Source organism: Apteryx rowi, unplaced genomic scaffold, assembly GCF_003343035.1.
Source record: "Apteryx rowi isolate R43461 unplaced genomic scaffold, aptRow1 scaffold_23, whole genome shotgun sequence".
Taxonomy (NCBI): Eukaryota; Metazoa; Chordata; class Aves; order Apterygiformes; family Apterygidae; genus Apteryx; species Apteryx rowi.
This window is the reverse complement of record NW_020448641.1, coordinates 4,528,285-4,546,973: the sequence shown is the minus strand read 5'-3', so window position 1 is coordinate 4,546,973 and position 18,689 is coordinate 4,528,285. Positions and strand designations below refer to the sequence as shown.

The 18,689-nt window shown below is 43.2% G+C and overlaps 1 protein-coding gene across 1 annotated transcript in view; it reads right to left on the bottom strand.

Annotated features, from left to right (window-relative positions):
- The window catches only part of CHST15 (carbohydrate sulfotransferase 15), a 39,240-nt gene extending 21,768 nt beyond the window's left edge, over window positions 1–17,472 (bottom strand). Inside the window, exon 1 of the mRNA XM_026065651.1 lies at window positions 17,424–17,472. The gene's annotated coding sequence lies outside the window, so the exon portion shown is untranslated. The remainder of the gene's footprint in view (window positions 1–17,423) is intronic.
- Between the last annotated feature and the right edge of the window lie 1,217 nt (window positions 17,473–18,689).

The window sequence follows — 18,689 nt, the reverse complement described above, 5'->3', positions numbered from 1 at the left end:
CAAGATGTGCCATTAGTCACATGTATTTTTGTAGTCCGTCCAGAAAACATTTGATATTTTATTTCTTTTAAATAAACATTTCAAATAATTCCTCCCCTTTCTCCTACAAAATTGTAGGGGAAGATTGTAATCAAAATGACTACAAAAGGAAACTGCTTTCATATGCTCAGTCATGTAACTAAATTTCTCCTCCATGTAGTAGAGAAAGATAAAGCAGATGGAACTGATTATGCACACGCTCACACGCTTTCTGCACATCCTATTTTTCAGGTCTCCAGTCTTAACATTGAATGTGCTTTCCCTCTTTCATAATTCTTTAAAATAGATATAAAATGGAAACTTCTACTAGTACTCCTAATTCTGTATTTTATACTAGCCTTGTTTCTTTTAAATACACTCAGCTTTTCCTGCTGCCACATGAAAGAGTGGCGTGCTGTTAACCTATTATAAACACACTTTAAGTGCACCAGTAACACATTTCTCAGCTTGACATACAGCAGTGTTTCTCTGTTTGATGTCAGCGGAGCTACATCACTTTGCTTCCTCTCTTCACACAACATAATCACAGCACGGGACTCACTGAGGCCGAAACTATAAGTGCGTTTAAAAGACGTTAGACAATGAACGGAGACTAGATCCATCAGTGGTTACTATCCCAGTTCCCAGCAGCTAGAAAGGCATGGGGCTGGGGGGAAACCTATAAACACCTTTCCTTACGCCCTTTCACCAAGCATCTGTTACTGACCATTGCCGGAGGCAGGAGACGRGGTAGAGAAATCTGCGCCCGTGGAGGATCCGACCCGGGAAGATTGGTCTGCTGGGCAGTCTGCAGATATGGATGTCCAACACGAGTGAGAAAATCACCCGCCCTAGGGGCCTAGTGATGAGCTCTGCTAAAATGCCCTGGGTGCTGCATATCATGAAGGACAAAATGTACATTGTCTTCACGATGTATATTAAATTGCTATTTATTAATCACCGCTTTATAAACCCAGTGAGATGTAACACAGAACTGCAGCATAAAAAAAAAAGAAAGCAGTGTATTACACTGGAGCACCATCAGGTTAGCAACTTCCTTCTCAACCTCTGGAAATGTTAGTCCTTACATGCTCGTTTTAAATTATTTTGTTCCCCTTGCTTTTATTACTCTTAGAAGAGTTTTGCATATATTAAGGCAAATCTATCTTGTCTCTAACATTGCRGCAGAGACCCCACGGGTGCCCGAAGTGACGTGGAGAGCAGSAGGGGAGAGGCYGGTGCCGCAGCCCTGGGGACRGGACCYGCAGCRCAGCCGCCCGGCACCTGCCACGGCMCAGGGAAGGAGAAGGCAGACRCAGAGACTCCGGAGCCCCGAGATCTTGCACAGGGAGGCCTTTCTCTTCTCCCTCTTCCTGGCAGCTATTTGCAACATAAACATCCCTGCTAAGCCTGAAGGTAGATGGGATGAAGGCAGGCCCACGCGCGCCCCTCGGATATACAAAGCCATCTTATTGCAGCAGGCACAGAGCTGAAGCAGCTTCCATGGAAAGGCTCCGCGGTCTCGCGAAACTATGATTTCTTCTCTCTTTCTGTGCATTTTCCTATTGCCACTCATGTGGGGCATCAGGCTGAGGTTTTGTCTGCTGATGTGCTTATTACAGCTGAGAAAAGGGGGCTTTTTCCCCCAAGGAATGCTCTTACTTTTCATTAAAAATCAAGCCCAAGAACTATTAATGTGTGGAAACACAAGAGCGCTTCCTGTTCTGGTTCTCTTGTTTCCGTGTTAGGGGAAGACCTTCAGCTCCTGCAGTTTCTGCAATTTCTGCCTGTGATGGGAAGCATTCGCACCGTGAGAAGATACCTGAGCTGAAGTTCTGCCCAGAGCAGACAGGGGAAGGTGTAACTGTGTCCCCTGAAGCCCGCTTTCCCTTTTTTCTTTCCTTGATTCAAGCTACAGAGATTACAAAAATAAGGATAGGCACCTTTAGCAAAAAGACAAAAATGGGGTTATGTGAAAGATAATATTGCTGGATCTCATCTCTTCACTAACTTCCAAAGCATATGGCTCCTAATGTGGGATATCTAATAATCTAATAATATAATATCTAAATACCAGGCAGTGCAGGAATTAGTCACAAGAAGACGCAGGTCTCCAAGTGACATACAGCCTGCAACCACGTCATGAGACACTTGCCGTGACCCACACGGAGAGGAACGGGAACACGAAAGGGCAGAGCGAGGCTGCTCAATTGAAGCCTTCATAAAATTTTCATATTAAAAAAAAAAAAAGTGATATTAAGCATCAGTGCAGCACCAGCACGTAATCCCAGCTCCCAGCCGCCCCTTCCCGTCTCCGGGCCACCCGCTGCAACGTGGCCCGCAGCGGCAGCGGCAGCGGCAGCTTTTCACTGCACAACAGCAGATCTGCATCCTGCACGAGATGAGCTTATGRCCTCCGACAAGTAAAAACCCCGCAAAACTTTACCATCACCTACACTGCCTAGCTATCGAGCTTACTGGAAAGGATAAGGGCTGAAATGAGTCAAGGCTGAACGATGGTTTTTGCGCTCGGCATGGTCTCTTCAGCACAAGCAGAGGTACTTGCGCGAGCAGTGTGAGGAAGCTCGTCTTGCCAGCATGCCTGTTGCACCGCCTCAATAAATAAACAGTACAAGCAATAAAAGTCTGACCTAAGAAAAAGAAAGCAAGCTCAGGAAAAGAGGGCAATAATCATAGATTTTCTCTGTCCCTCCTGCTTATTGTACATATTGGGCTCATCAAGTTGAAATTTTTGGAAATAAACTTTGCCTGAACTCATATCTATTTACTTCAGAGAAACCCAAGAAGCTGCCAAAAAAAAGATAGGTCAATAATAGGGGAATCACTGACCTCCGCAACCTCCCTGCAAAAAAAAAAAAGGGCAAAAAAAAAAAAAAGCAGTAGCAGTGGTTTTGCAAAGCTACATGACTCATTACATAGGTCAGCAACCTCCTGCAGACCAAAGTTGCATAAAGCTTCTTCTGTTTGCTTTAAATAAAAAATAAAATGCAACTCCCAAGAAAGGATATAAAAACCCCCAGAGTTTTAAGGCAATCACTTGAAAAAATAATAAGTTATATTTTAAAAGCTAGAAAGCATGGTTATAGCCCATAAGTACACATTCAACCTGTTGCACAACTGTTGAAAAGTTGTTCAAGTGTAAGATATTCTTTAAAGGGCCCAATTTTGCAGTCTTTTACAGCCAAAGAAAACCCACTGAATCACTACTGAAGCAGCAATCTTGCCTACATAACTGTGGCTTACCCAATAACACAGCCAGTTTCCTTCTCAAAACCTAATCCAGGCGGGCTCCACTCCTTACTCCTCAGGGTCCGTCCAGAGGAAATGCAGGCACGGAGCAGTCTGCACCCTCCAGTTGCATAAACCAGCAAACTCCACCAAAACCAGAGCAACAGCAGTAGTTTCAATCAAATAACGAGCCACCTCTTTTACTATTTGTCCTGCAACGCTCAGGAAAGAGCTACTCGGCTTGAATCACCACTTAACTAGGGCATAAGCACCGCCTGAATAATCCGAGTACGGGAGGCGAGGCGAAAGGAGGGGAGCAGCAAACCACGGCGGACGAGCTGCAGCACAGCAACRCCTCCCCCGAAACCCGGTCGTACCTTTGAAGTCTCACGCAGGCTCCTAGAAATTAGTAGGCACAGTTTCGCGCGCTCCGGACGCGCCACGATTGCATGGTCTGATTTGTCGTCATTGCTTGATTTGCCTTGAAAATAATTATCAAGCTTGATATTGCCCCTTTTTAAATTGAACTGTTTTGCAATGGAAAACAATATCAGAAATTTGAACCACTTCTGTACTGCTTTATCTGCATATTTCAACCCGATTTAAATCAGTCTAGAATCAGACCCATAATTTCGTTGTGTTACTTGCAGAATAAAAAGTGTTTTCAGACTGCAAATTGAAACAGATCCAAAGAGAGCAAAGCTCAGGCCTGCCAGTAAACTCCAAACTACCTTACGGTCTCCCAGTTAGAGCTAACCCAGCATCAAAGCTTGGACAATATTGGCCTGGTTCCTCCACATTTGAAGGTAGGGATGAGGTCTCTCCAGAAGCTCCTCCCTGGCAGCACCTGCACACCAGCACGGTTAAGTCCTTCCTCCCCTCCAGAAACACAGCGAAATTCTCTTCTCACGTATTTATAAGGATAACTTGGAGCAGAATTTAGCCTCCAGTACAGTAGCTTTTCAGCTCTTAATAAAAGTTCGTTGCCTGTGATGTGTAACATCTCCGGCAATTCATCTTTTCACTTCACTTAGTTTCTATTCATCTCACATAGTGTCTTGCTACGGAAACWCTGACAGATTTATATTGAATATGAAAAATATTGCACACTGTAGAAAAACTGCATCTTTACATAAATTACACCAGTGCATGTCTCCTTACAGGAAAGCCATTCTTAGCGCAGTTTCAAAAATCACTATGCACGGTCAAAGTTTAATATCTTTTTTTTATTACTATTCTCACAGATATTGCGAATAGCTTCCCAATATATCTTACACTGTCCTTGAGGTCATCCCACAAAACYGGAGCTAATCGGATGCAGCCATTCCATTCAGCCCATGGAGATTCACTTCCCACAAATCTGGAGCCAGACTGAAAAGTTCTGGTATTCAGAATAAAATCAGAAATTACAGATAAAAATAGACATAGAAGGTAAATTCCCACATTGAAAGATTTAATATTCTTCAAGCTGAATGTGACTTTTTTTTTTGCATGTAGCAAGAGGAAACAGACTGAAGGGCTCACGGTAAAGGCAAAGGGATCGTCCAAAACGCAGCTGCAGGTACGGGCAGTAGAAGTGATAAAACCAGCCTTGCCACAATCTTTTTAATTACATTTTTAATAAGATCAAACAGTCATTGAAGTTTAATTACCAACACAGGGTACCGCGTTACTTTACAGTAATAGAAATTCTTTCCTGTATGCTCTTTTAAGGAATACATAACACTATCGTCCCACAGATGTACAAAATTCCTGTTAAAAGGACTAATGCAATGGAGAGGGAGAGTTTCATGAAACATGAAAGCTGACTCTGTTATGAAGTGCTTCCACTCCGGATATTTTTAAGCAGCAAAATCCATGGGGTTGGGGGCTGGCAGGTGGGAAAGACTATCATATTTAAATACAGCTCCCACATGCCCGGCAGTCGTGCTGTAATCAAAAATAGGTAAGTACTTATTTTGAGAAAACTCCAGAGGCAAAGAATTGGTCTAGTATTGACAGCGTTCACTTACCAAAGGCAGACTATTTTTCATTGTGCATTTCCATCTGACAGCTGCCTGTCCTGCTTTATTTCCAGCCTTCCCAGTCTCTGTCATTGCTTGAGCCTCTGGACAGATACTGCTGCAATTCACTAAAACAGCTCTTCTGGAGCGACTCGTTCAAAAGAGATACGGTCTCCCCTTCGTGCAAAGCCTGGCTTGGCAAGGACCGCGCGCGTGTTCCCTTTGCCTTCTCTGACGGTAGGGAAGTTGCTCTGTGTGGTCAGGTCTGCACCAAAGCAACCTGCCCATCTTGCTCGTCCTCCAAGTCCGCAGCCGAGCGCCACGTTTGGTAYGGGTTGGGGGAACCTCGGAGGATACAGTGATTATGGGTCCTCTGAGCCCCCCTCGCTGCTTGGGAAACCCTTGCCAGGCTGCTTCTGGGAGAAGGCGGTGTTTCTGAACAATAATAGAGTCACAGAGCAATTCAGGTTGGAATGGACCTCAGGAGGTGTCTTCTCCCAGCTCCAGCTCAAAGCAGGGTCAGCGGTGGCATTAGACCAGGTTGCTCAGGGGTTTATCCAATGCATCCTTGAAAACCTTCAACTTCTTTGAATTAACATATTTTTTTAGTAGCACATTGCTTCTGCAGGCTAATTCTCAAATAATGTTTGTATCTGCCTGCACCAATCAGAACTCACTCAAAAACATGTCTTCAGGTTTCCTGGGTATGCTCAAACCAAACTATCTAAATTTCATCTAGCAGATTCATAATATTTTAACTGGATGGCAGGCTATTAAAATATTGCTTGACTCCCCAGGCTAGCACTATTTTGAGGATCCATTTGGCCATTCCACAGTGCTGTTTTTGCAAACAGATGATGACAAATATGTCTTCGAGCTGAAAATCACCCATAAAGATCCACCTAAGAAACCCAGAAGTCAGAAAAGCTGAAATTCCTCGGACCAAAACCAGATGCCGGAGATCTGTGTGCAATGTTACATTGGACGATGGTGAGGAGCCATCCTAACGYAGCCAGTCTAAACGTGAACCATGCCCTGGGAGTGCCTATTTCTCTGTGTTGGCTACATAGCGAGGTTAGAGTGACYACCTCAGATCTAGGCATCCACCACCTACACTTCTAAGGTTAGGCAAGATGAACACCACAGGTTCACTGTGYTGGAGAAAAGTAATTCTTGCATTTAGAGCACCAGCTCACTCTCACTCTAAGAAGAGATGCAGAGCTAGTGTAACATAGTTGAATTTGCAGGAAGACATCCTTTAGCACTGAAGAGTTATTTTAAGCATGGGYCTTTGCCTTTAGCATTGACTACTGGTCCAGGACCAGCACATGAGAGAAAAAATGTTGTAAGTGTATTTCCAGTGGTTTTGCCAAGCATTTTCAGCTTCGGCACGCTGCAGAACAGTGGGCATTAACAGCTATGTTACTCTGATTACCATCTTGTTCTTTTTACACATTTGATTTTACTTGATTTTAGCAGCTGCTACCTCAAGCTGATTTAAAGCGAGAAACATATTCTTCCCACCATCTGAAACTTAATACTTTCYGCCACTGTGCAAATGGTATATATACAGTATAAAATGCTAAATCTCGTGGGTTGTGGAAGATCAGCTGCTAACTTAAGGATGCTTTTGAAGGATGAATACTATTATAATGAATAAATAGAATATGCATAACACAGTGCCTTCAGTGGCTGTTTATCCTGTGGTTTGGTAGAATGTTTTTGCATGCAATAATGCAACAAAATGGTAGCTACTAGAATTCATTTGATATACCTTCATGGTTTGATAAATAAGCAGTCTTTCTGAAGGGGATCAGTCAATGTGATACTWAATATTGCTTTAAACACAATATTAGTGTGACAATTTTAGAGCCACRTATAAACCAACAGCTGCTCACCTGATTTTTAGTGATYGAAAAGGGATTTTCCTCCACCTCCMAATTGAATTTTCTTAATAAACTTTGCTATCTTAAATCCATCATCTGAAATTTTTCATTATGACTCATATATGCTACCTTCTCCAYGAGACATGCATTAAAATGGATGGAAAAATGTATCTCATCTGTACATAAGTACTGTGTAAGTACTTTTGCATGAATAGGGCATTTCATCTTTCATCTGCTGCTGAGTGGGTGAAAGGAAACATACACAGCTGCATCCTGAAAAGACAAACTGTTTGAGTATTAGAGTCTGTCATTAAAGTTTCTTGTAAATTCAAACAAAAATTAGTCAACAAAAACTATTCATTGATGCCAAATCACAACTGTGGTTTTGTTTCAATATTAAAAAAAAAAAAAGTGTTCCAAGCTTAGCAATAACTTTTATAAATGTTCAACAACTTACATTCTTTAAATAACAGCACAGCAGATAAAGTGGAGCCCGTTAATGTAGCGAGAGACTGCCAACCGCTTCCAAAGCGGAGCAGGGACCAGGAGTTCACAGAGTGGAGAACCCAGAAAGGCCCAAGTGTTGCAAAGAAATTGCTAATTAGTTACCTCCTGTAAGAGTAATATGGTATCGGTGGATAAAATTCCTGCAGGTAATTCTAGCTACAACTAATTAAGCAAACCCTTTCTGATGGAATATATGGCTTTCAGCATCTTAGAAAAAAGTGTTTATTCTGCATAAATCAAGCAACATTTTTTTCTAAAGTCATCTACCCTCTCTATAAGTATTTAATCTAAGGCTTAGACTGTACTATTCATCCTTGTCATCTGCTCTTTAACTACACAGAAATGCAATAAATCTTTCCTAACCAGCTTACGAGATACCATCACTCTGAAGATGTTTCTGCATGGCTACGCTTTGTTTTCTGTTGCTAATAATATATATTTTTATATGCAGAGCACATACTTGATATGGGGCCTAATGCCCTTTCATAATGGATTAAAGCTCGTTATCGTCCTCTCTTATATCTTTAGAGCATCACAGCTGAAAAAACAACACTTGCACCAAAAACTTCCAAAGAAATTTAAAACAGAGTTTTTATTGATTTACTGATTTGCACTATTACATGAAATAGAACATGCTCCATTCTTTCGCCAGCCTCCCAGGAACCGCAGTTTGCGATAAAACTTTTGTAACATGATAAGATCTAGCCCAGTAATCTCGTAACTGCATTAAGACCCCACTTTACAACAGTAAAAAGAAAGAAAAGCCATGCTGTGCTTGGGACTGACCAGCTCCCAGTAGAGAAATACTTGAATATCCAGAACAATAATAACAAGATAAATCTGTTCCTCAGCCACTGGGTCACTGACTCCCTGGACTTGACTGTGCACTTCCTACGGGCTTTGCCTGGGTTTGGTTTCAGTGAAGTTATTTTTCCCTTGGAAGGATCCCAACCGCAGATATCCGCGCATGCTTTATGCCGCGCGCAGCCAGACTACAGCCAGCAAACAAACAAGACAAAAATCTCAGAACTTTCTCTACGCAATTTTCATGGAAAAAAAAACAGAAAGAAACCCCCAAACTCTGCGTGATGATGAATGCACCAAGAGAAAGTCGGCACGTGCTGTCTCACACTCTGTCTCGTCTGCAACGTACAGGCACCATTTAGCACAGCAAACTAGATAGCCTCTATTTGTGGCTCAGAGGCAAGCTAAAAGGCAAGCTAATAGATTTTTTTTGTCCAGTGGAGATATTACTTGACTTCCGTTGCATGAAAAATGGAGAATGCCTCAAACTAACCTTCTACTCCTCCTGCATGTAAACTGCAGAGGGCTCAAATCTCACCTTTTCAGGCCTCGCATTGAGGAGCTGAAAAAACATCCCACTTGACGGAGCTCCCACGAGTGAGCCGAATGCACAAGGTGACCCGTATTCACCCTGGCATGACGACCACCTGGTGGGTGCCTAGGGAGGGCTGGGGCCGGGACCCTCCTCTTCCTCACCCAGGGGACATATGTTCTCCAGAGAGGGCTCGTGGAGGGCGAGTTTTGGGTAGACAGGAGGGCAGCTGCTCTCCAAGGCTCTGCCCACGCAGGAAGCCTTCTCCTCGCTGGAACCACRGCATGTCCCAGGGTGGCCAGGCACAGCTCGGAAGTGATCAGGGGAGATACGATGAGGCTTTATTTTCCAGCGGTTGTGCTTATTGATATATAACTTGGTTCTGGACAAGTACAAGAAGAGTTATTCCCTGCTCCTAGGATCTAGCGACTGAAGTCAGATACACGCCACTTCTGGAGCTGTAGCTCCACTTCCTGAAATAAATGCACAGAAGAAACCTAAAGTGACACAAATTTGACCACAGCTGGCAGCCAGCTTTTCAAGGACAGATTTATGACTATTAATGATAACCCAAAAAGCTTAGTTCCTACTGACAGAAAATTTGAGATAGAATATTAACATTAYAGAGAGCTACTGAGGCACCTCCAGAAAATGCCCTATAAAATACTTTGCAAGGACCTATAAACTCCAAATTTAGCAGGATTAATGCATCTAATCGAAAACCATTTCCAGCAAAAATACCTCCTAAGTACTGAAATGCATTTCCTTCTCTTACATTTCTTTTTTCGTTTATTCTACCTTGAGCCAAAGAAATGAATCTTTGATTTCATGAGATTAATGTAATAACTTGTTTTTGCCTCTTAATGCATTCAAGGCCTTCAGACGCCCAGGAGACTGAGATGGCATCAAGAGCATACCGATGTGTTTGGAGGGGATCATTTCTTATGTGAAGTAAACTATGAATTCCTTAATATATGTCTGCAGCAGGGACTACGCCAAAATAAAAGCTTAATAGTGTGTCTTAGGGCTAGGAGATATGGCTTCCAAGCCCATTTATGGTTTCTAAGCACAACTATATTAATATAAAAAATAATGCTGAAAAAAAGTCCTAAAAACGCCTTCAATAAGCGACAAAACAAGCACTCTAGGAAAGCAGTGATCGCTTCTCATAAAAGTGACACCCAGATATTGCAAAACAACAATAAATAAAATATGAATGTTTTATGGAGATAATGGTATAGAACAACTATTCTGCTACAAAATATTTGTCAGCGGGACAGCACTATCCAGAACTGGCCAGCTGATGAACCAAACTGTGGTTCTGGAGATATCATGTGTTTTAGTAAGTGCCTCACAAGTACAGAGAAATGTGAAAAATGGATTCCAGATTGACTCGTTCTATAAATAATGCTATTGAGCTATACCTATTTTTAATGGGCAGCAAAAGGAGCTTTGCGGTTTCAGAAATAGGGCATTGTACAACTTGGTAAGTACTAAATTTCCGTTAATGCTTCTCACCCTCAAGAATGCTGCTAACAAACCCTCACCAAAACCAGTCATGGGAGCCCTTTGGAAAATTGCACATAAATAAATAAATAAAGCTTTGCAATTTTATTTAAATAACTTTCTTAAGACCACTGGAAATATTTTCTTGCAGAGGAAAAAAAAAGAGAGAGAGAGAAAATTTTGGTGCAATAAGGTACCAAACAGGCTGCAAGGCAGCTCAGCTCCAACACCAGTTCAGCTGAGAGCATCAGCACCCGGACGCGAGGGCCCCGGTGAGTCTGGGTATCGAGGCTGTCAGCCAAATCGATTGATTTCTTTCAAAATCAGTAACTTGTTTTGGTTCTTTCCCTGTGGAAAGCCCCCAGCCCTTGGCAACCTCATTTTTCTCTCAGTTTGTCTCCTCCCATATGCTCTTAAAGGACTCCGACAGTCTCACCGCTGTTCTCCAGACTTCAACAGCGCGGCTCCCGATTCACACGGAAAAGCTCTCTGACTTGCAACTTTCTGGCAGGTTTAAATCCTGAAAAACGCTTTCAGGACCCAAAACATTTATAATCAAAGCAAGTGACTTCGCAGTTTTGGAATAATTTATAAACCCAAATCATTTCAGAGTTCTTCTCATTAAGTGACAGAACAAATTAWATGCTGATAAAATACTTCACTTCACTGCATGGCTCAGTGTTATAAACTAGACTTTGATAATAAAAGCAAATCAGAATAAAACCACACAATTTTATGTTTTTTTCCTTCCTTTATGTAGGAACACTTGATTTTGAATTTGTTTTTATATTTCTCACACAGGATACTTGTACGGAGCTAAGCTAGGCCAGCAGAGACGATCAGCTGYACCAGCTTACTCGGAGTCATTCACAACCGTGGATTTCAGAGAGCTTTTCAAGTCGAGGACAACAAAGTGACAGTGCTAACACGAGTTACCTATACTACCATATGGCATAAGGCGGTAGAAGTCCAAGGAAAATATAGATCTCCTAAATCGCCATCCAGAAACCTGGGGCTTGAGGGACTTGGGACCAAAATTCGGACATGCGCTGTAGAGAGAAAGCCACCAGCAATCCAATTTCTAAATAAACCTCTGGGGCAGGTGATACGGCACCTGAATTCACCCTGGTACCATATTATATAGGGCAAACGTGGGTCTTTTCCCAAGCTCAAAGGATGGAGGCCCTGCCRTCCCCAAGGCTGTGCTGGCGAGGGGTGTCCAGCGCAGGGTCAGACCCCGCGGTGGCACCTGCTCCCGAGAACCCAAGGTGAAAAGACTTTGCAGAGTTACCCCACATCACTCCCTCTGAGCAACGGATTGGTGCCCTCCAACCTGCACGAGAGCCCTCCATGACGCCATCCCAGCTCAAATCGTAGGCAAGAGACACATTTAAAACACAAAAACAACTACTACCACTGGGGGAAAAAAAAGGACAAATCATTACCTTTTAGGAAATTACTCAATTTCCACTCTTTCTGCTTCGAATCCAGAAAATTAAACTTCCACTTCCTAGAGGCGTTGCCTTTGGGTACAGACGGATAAATAAAGGCGAACRAGGCTTTTGTGACCGTGGAGGGGAAGAGGGACGGCATCTGTCAACTTAGCATCTCTGGTAACGGCAGGGAAAACCTTCCTTAAGCAGCAAGAGGYCGATCACGAACCACTGGCTCTCACTGCTGGGCAATAACCAGCCTCATCCTGCTCCCTGCTATCRCTTGTGCTCATTGGCATTGGGAAAAACAGTTTCAAATTGGGTCCCAGGTGTTCTTTTTCCACATTAGAGATATATCCCCATCTACCTACTTATCTTTATTTACATTTTTCTTTGAAGACTTGAAAAAATGAGGATGAATGACACAATTCTATCAGTGAATGCTATTTTCTAAATTTAGAAGTGGGCCTTCCCCTCTCTACACATACATCYGCCTTGCTTTCAGTCCTGCAGTATTTTTTGACTCATCTCACTGCTTTCAACCTTAGCTGAAGATGAATATATATTTAAGCCACTGGTTAAAGTATCTCTAATGCTTCTGCAGTCCATAACAATAAAACTGTCCTTTCCATAAAGTGTGCTTTCAACCATTTGAGAATTTAGTAAGCCTATTAATTATTTTTTACAGACTGAATTTCAAAATGTTTCTGCTGACATTTAAGATTCATATAAAATACAAATCTCTCTTATCTGCGAAACACAGAAAGAAGGTGGTTATCARTCCTGACGACAAACAGCAACAATGCCCCATACATCACCTTACCATTTTTTATTCTTTACGTACCAACGGCATATTTTTCCCCAGCACAGCGGTGCACAAAATAACTGACATCTGGTGGCTAAATGCTGTAACATAAGTAGGCAAGTCATTGCAATGCTGGCAAATGATTCTGTGGTTATTTTTTTTAAGTTTACTGCTTCTTAGTAGAGCTTTTGGGATGTTTTCTTTATTTATTTTGACAGAGRTGCTTCTGTGACTGCTAGGCACCATGATCCCTGGGAATGGTGAAAACTTCTCCCATCTAATTAAAGTGGGATTGTCATATTCACATCAGGGAAAAAAACAACTCCAACTCCAGCAGAGCAAGACATCACTAAAATTTAGCCAAGCAGACCAACGCTGCAAGAAAATCCTGCACAGGCCTTTGAAAAGGAATTCCTTAAAGTGTTTAAAGTAATTAATATCAACTCCGTTTTCTCTGAATTGTATTTCTTAAGGAGAGTTTTAATTAAAAAGAAGRAAAAAAAAAGATGCTAGGACTTTCATGCTGAGCTTAGCAGCATCCCGGTGACGAGAACTTTTAGAGCTGTGCAAAAGCCTTTCCATTTTTCATGCCCTATAGATCCTCTGTGATGGTCACACCTAAGCCATGAAGCCTTCTGCACCTAAACCTACACTCCGGACAGAACGCAGTTACAGCTCACCTGCTAAACTTCTCCAGCATGGAAATAAAATTCCCTTTTAGAAAGCAAGAAACCTCTCTTTGATAACTAATGCACATGTGGTCTGCTAAGGTCAAAATTAAAAAACTGCTAGCACAGCAAGTTCAAGGCTCATAATACCAATTTCTCCAGTAACAACTGTTTAGGGGGAAAAATCTGTAAGTATTATCCAACAGAAAGTAGATGAAATATAAACAGACTCTACATATTTATCAGCAGAGGAAGTTCAAAAATATCCCTGGGAAATAAGGCGGATGGCAGGCCAGCCCCAAAGCCATTGAGCGTTCTTCGAAGGATGTGCTAGGAGGAACTTCATTTTCAGTTTGACATCACACAATAAAATTAATTCCTTCCTCCTATTCAATTGCCGCATGAAGAGCCTTGATGCCAGAAGGACAACACTAAAAATGTCACTGAAACCTCACGTGCTGCACTTTATACTGAAGACTGTCCAAACTCCTACAGTGTTTTAATGCAAGACTTCAAATAAAGAGTTAGGCCTTGGGGCTTTCACCGCCCTTAAGGCCTAAATAGCCTTCACAGGAATGAACGCCCACCTGCATATTCAGCTTCCCTTAGCCTCAAAACGGGCACACGGGTACTCAGAAAAATGCACCTTTGGGATAACGTAACTCCTGATGTGTTATTCCAAACAGAAATATTCTCCCCTTTTCGCATACTACCATGCGCACAGGACCACATCTCCCACGCCACACGTYGGGCTGAAGTAGGGAACAGAAAGCTATAGCTGCGTGGTGTCAGCTTCGGTAACCCATCCAGAAGGAAAGTTTTTAAGATACCACTTCAATGGTTTTTAGATCCTAGCATGCCAAATTCAGCAGGAAGACATTACATTGCCTTTAATGAAGTTCCTCCTGAGACTTGCTGTCTGGAACGAGCACAGCCTTTATAGTACCTAATCCGAAACCCTGAAATTTATTGTTAAATGCAACTTAATGATATCTGCTGTTGCACAATTATTTGTAATCTTTAAAGTTGTACAAAGGTTATTAAAATACTATGACTTAACAATTTTTAGTAATTACATTTGGAAGATTCTTATTTCAGTAACAGGGAGATATTTTCAACGTACAAACATAAATCGTCTTTAAGTTTCACTTTATTTTCTAATGCTGAAAAAGCCTTAGAAGATTACACTGGCAACGCACCTAGGAGATAGATTAGTCCAACAAAACTAACTGTTGATACTTATACRGTTACTTGTATTTTCACAGTACATTTTCAAGTGCTTTCTTCATTGTACATTGATGTACTAGTAAAGCAAGATAAAAACCTAGAAGACCAAATAGATTATTATGCCCACTTCATGGGTGGGTACCATTAAAAATATATATATATCAAAACTCAGCAGAAGCTTTTTATGCATTCCATCGTATTACACCAAAATGWGTTATTACAACATTGTAACTGTGACATCAAATACTATACACAATATATACACRCACATACACACACATAAAAAAGAATACTAAATTTTTTAAGCAGTATGCAAAAACAAGCAGCAAACGATTTAGAAACATCTAGGAGGGATATTTCACCCAAAGAATTATTGAAATCTGATTTAACAAAATGAAGTAGTAAAGCCTTAAGCTAAAAGCTACTCATTATCAAGATCTAGCAGTGTTAAAAATACTGGAGAGTTACAGCAGACTGCTGCGTAGGTTTAACTGCCTTACCACCACAGCCACACCTCTTGTTCACATTTATTCTGTAACGCAGCTTAACTCTACCAAAACTACCCCAAAACTGCATTTTGAGCAATAGCTCGATTGGGAGGATATGCAGTAAAGTCCTGCTTTGCATGTCAAGTCACTTGAGGTGCCGGACCAAACTTTGCAAATATGTCAGGGTGTCCGAGGATGRGGCAGCTTTTGCCCATTTTTGCCTGGAAAATATTTTCAGTGCCCATGATTTTGAGGAAAGGTGCAAAAGCCAGGTTCTGGTCCCAATTACATCAGGGAAAACTAAGACCCGAGTTACTCCTGACCTACCCTAAGGGAAGTGGAATCCATGTGGGATTTCCAGAGATACCAATATATATATTACATTTTACTATCCTGTGCATTTTTAATTTTTCTGCTCTGCTTAGCAATGTTCAAAAATCTTCTCTGAAGAGTTAAACTCTAAGTATGTAACACACCCTTATGATAGCCAAATCAATTCTTCTTTCCTATAATGAGGCAGTGTCGGCTTGGGTTCCCATCGTCCCATCCTGTTCACCTCACACATCTCATTTCTTGTTGAAACCATTTTAAAGCTGATATAAATAGCTTTGCAAAGTAATTCTAATACTAAATGTCAAGCTTGGTAGTGGTTTCATTCTGATTTATCCTTATCTGTTCCTCAGGCAAGTTAATCCTCAACCCGAGATACTGTTTTCATAGTTCCATAATTTATGAAACTTTTCATCTAAATTATTTACTTTACGAACGGCTCCTGTGAGTTGCCCAGGGCCAAAAGCAGTAACACTCAATGCTGAAGAGCTCAAGAATTTTTTTTTTTTTTTTTTTTGCCCTTTTAAATGAGAGCACGCCACCGTGTACCCCGCACAGTAATGGCTATTGGTAGCCTTCAGTGCACAGCAGTTTTTACCCAGTGGAACTTAATCATTTCACCTGGCCACTGCATTTGCCATAGACGGAAAGTTACGATCCAGATTTCCCGGTGTTACCCCAGGCTAGGGCTCTAGAGAGCCGCAAAGTAAAGGGTCCCTAACTCCGAATCGCGATGTGAGAGCGTGAACCCATGCACCTTCAGGGAGCTCAGCCGGCACCAGCGCTGCACGGGGCCAAAGCCACCGCGCGCACGGAGCCTGCTCCTCGTGCTCCCTGAAAAGCCTAGCAATGGCTTTCACGTTCRTTAGCTATTTAACTTATCTAAGGCAAGCACCATCTGTATAACGCAGAAGACAAATTAGCTAAAATCCAAGAGGTTGGGAAGGATTATTAGATAACCGACGTGAGAGCCTTGCCAAAAAGCGTTGTTTCTAAGACTTTTTAAAGGCTTTTCAAGGGATGTAGCCTCTCTGTGAAGAGACAGCCCTGCAGGCAAACACACCTCGTTATGTGCTATATTCTCCTAGTAATCTATTAAACTATCCTTCTCAATTTCCTCACGTTTCTAGCTTTACACCTAATGTACCAGTCAGATTCCTCCTCCTTCTGTGGATTAATACATTCTGGTATTCACAGGCCATTATATCTTAGCTTAGGCACAGCAAGGTTAACACTGAGCTCTTACATTTTCCTCAAATCATGTATGAAATCTTCCAGACTCCTGRGTGGGTTTTTTTTTTCCATTACTTTTTCCTGAAGTCTCTCCTATTTGTTGCTATTTTATTACGAATGTGGTGCCAGAATKGAAGTACTTTAATTAAGTGCTTTCTCCCACATTGCTCCAACACCTGAATTTTAACTGGACATGTGGAGCACATAATGTCCTTACATTATCATCTTCATCCAAAAACATCCTGTATCGCAAACTCACATCTAATGTACTGTCCCCTTTCCTAGCACTCCTAGCACGCTGCTCCTTACCAGGCTTCTTCCTTCCCCTGAGGCTGCAGGTAAGTCTTTATTATCTAGGTATCTTATAGAAGTTTGCATTTTTTAAAAGCAGTTCTATCTGCTTATTGTCTTACTGCACAATTATGACCCTTGCATGATTTCTTCACTCTTTTTGTTTGCTCTCATAGTCCTTCCTGGTCAAAAATAATTTGCAGCACTCTGACCGCCATTATTGGAAGGAAAGGCCCTTACTTACACTCCACGCTGTCCTGAGCAGTCGCCAGGCCTGCCTATGGGCTTAAACTTTACAGACTTCAGTCTCATCAGCTTTTCTAATTTTATGGTATGTTCACCCACACTGAATACCATGGTTTCATACAGGATAAGTATCTCTGTGAAATATATTTCTCCACACCAGAAAGCATGAAGCAAATGAAAAGCGTCAGTTTTAATACCTTGCTCTTCAGGTGCAGACCCGCACGGTGCAGAATCCGCACTTCACAGAGTAGAGCAGCCTGCCTCGCACGCAGAGCCTGCATAACAAAACGCAAGTATTTATAAAAGGACATRCATATTTGATGAGGCCAAATGATGGCAAATTAAGTTTTAGAATACAAAGTGTGCATTTAGTAGTGCTTGGTACATAGGAGAAAATTTATAGTCTAGTAACTGCAAATCTTAGATAGTATTGACGCATTAGCTGCCAATTCTGCAATCCCCACTAAGGCAGAGCTCCCCGTGGGCACGCTGCCATGCTGCCATTTAAGAATCGCCAGGAATTATAGGGCAGATGGATAATTTGGGGGCTCACAATGAGGACCTACAGCCCGAGCACCACCGGCTCCCGCGCTGCCCAGCGCTTTCGGGGTTGGGGTTGCAAAGCCCAAAGCTGCGGTCGGAGTGGGGCCGCGAAGGGGCTGCCAGAGGCGCCTCCGCGGGGGGATTTCGGCCTGGGGGAGGGCTGGGTGCCCCGTCTGTACCGAACCGCACACACCGTTTCTGTCTTTTTACCTTTTCCCTTCCAACTCAGCACGAAATTCCACGGACTACGTGGCCCCGGAAGCCAGGTGCAACCTCAGTTAGTCTTCCAGGGAAAAGCCCCATTGACCGTTCGCCCCGAAAGCGCTGTCCGCTGCCTCGGGTACGTGCGCGGCCCTGCGCGTTTTTGAGGGACGGAGTCGGCGACGTCCCGCGCGGCCGGCGGCGCAGGTGGAACTGCCGCGCGGAAGGAGAAGCAGCGCCGTYGGGCCGCTCCGAGACAACCGCTTCCAGGCTCCCAAGCCCTGTGTCAATGGCTGTATTTAGACGTCGGGTCTGGCACAGCAGCCCTCCAGCAAGAAAAACAGCGCACTTCACGAGAAWATATAAATAAACAAGAAACGCTAATTTGCGGGGGAAAGGCACGGAGAGAAAACGCTCTCTTGTTGGGAAAGTCRCTTGTTTTTCCCCCGCGCTTCGGATTCCTCCAGCCGGAGCGCCGCGGCTCCGGGCAAGGCGGTCGGGGCAGGCGGAGGCCGCGCGCGAGGCYGAGGGGGCCGGGACCGGGGCAGACAGAGGCCGCGTGGGCCGCGTGAGGCCGAGGGGGCCGGGGCAGCACCGAGGGCCGCGCGGGGCGTTGGGGAGCCATGTGCGCGGCRGAGCACAGCTCCTGCCGGCGCTCGCTCGGAGACCTGGAGCCGGAGCGGCTGACCTCACCTGCGGCCCCCCCCCCCGAGCGGCAC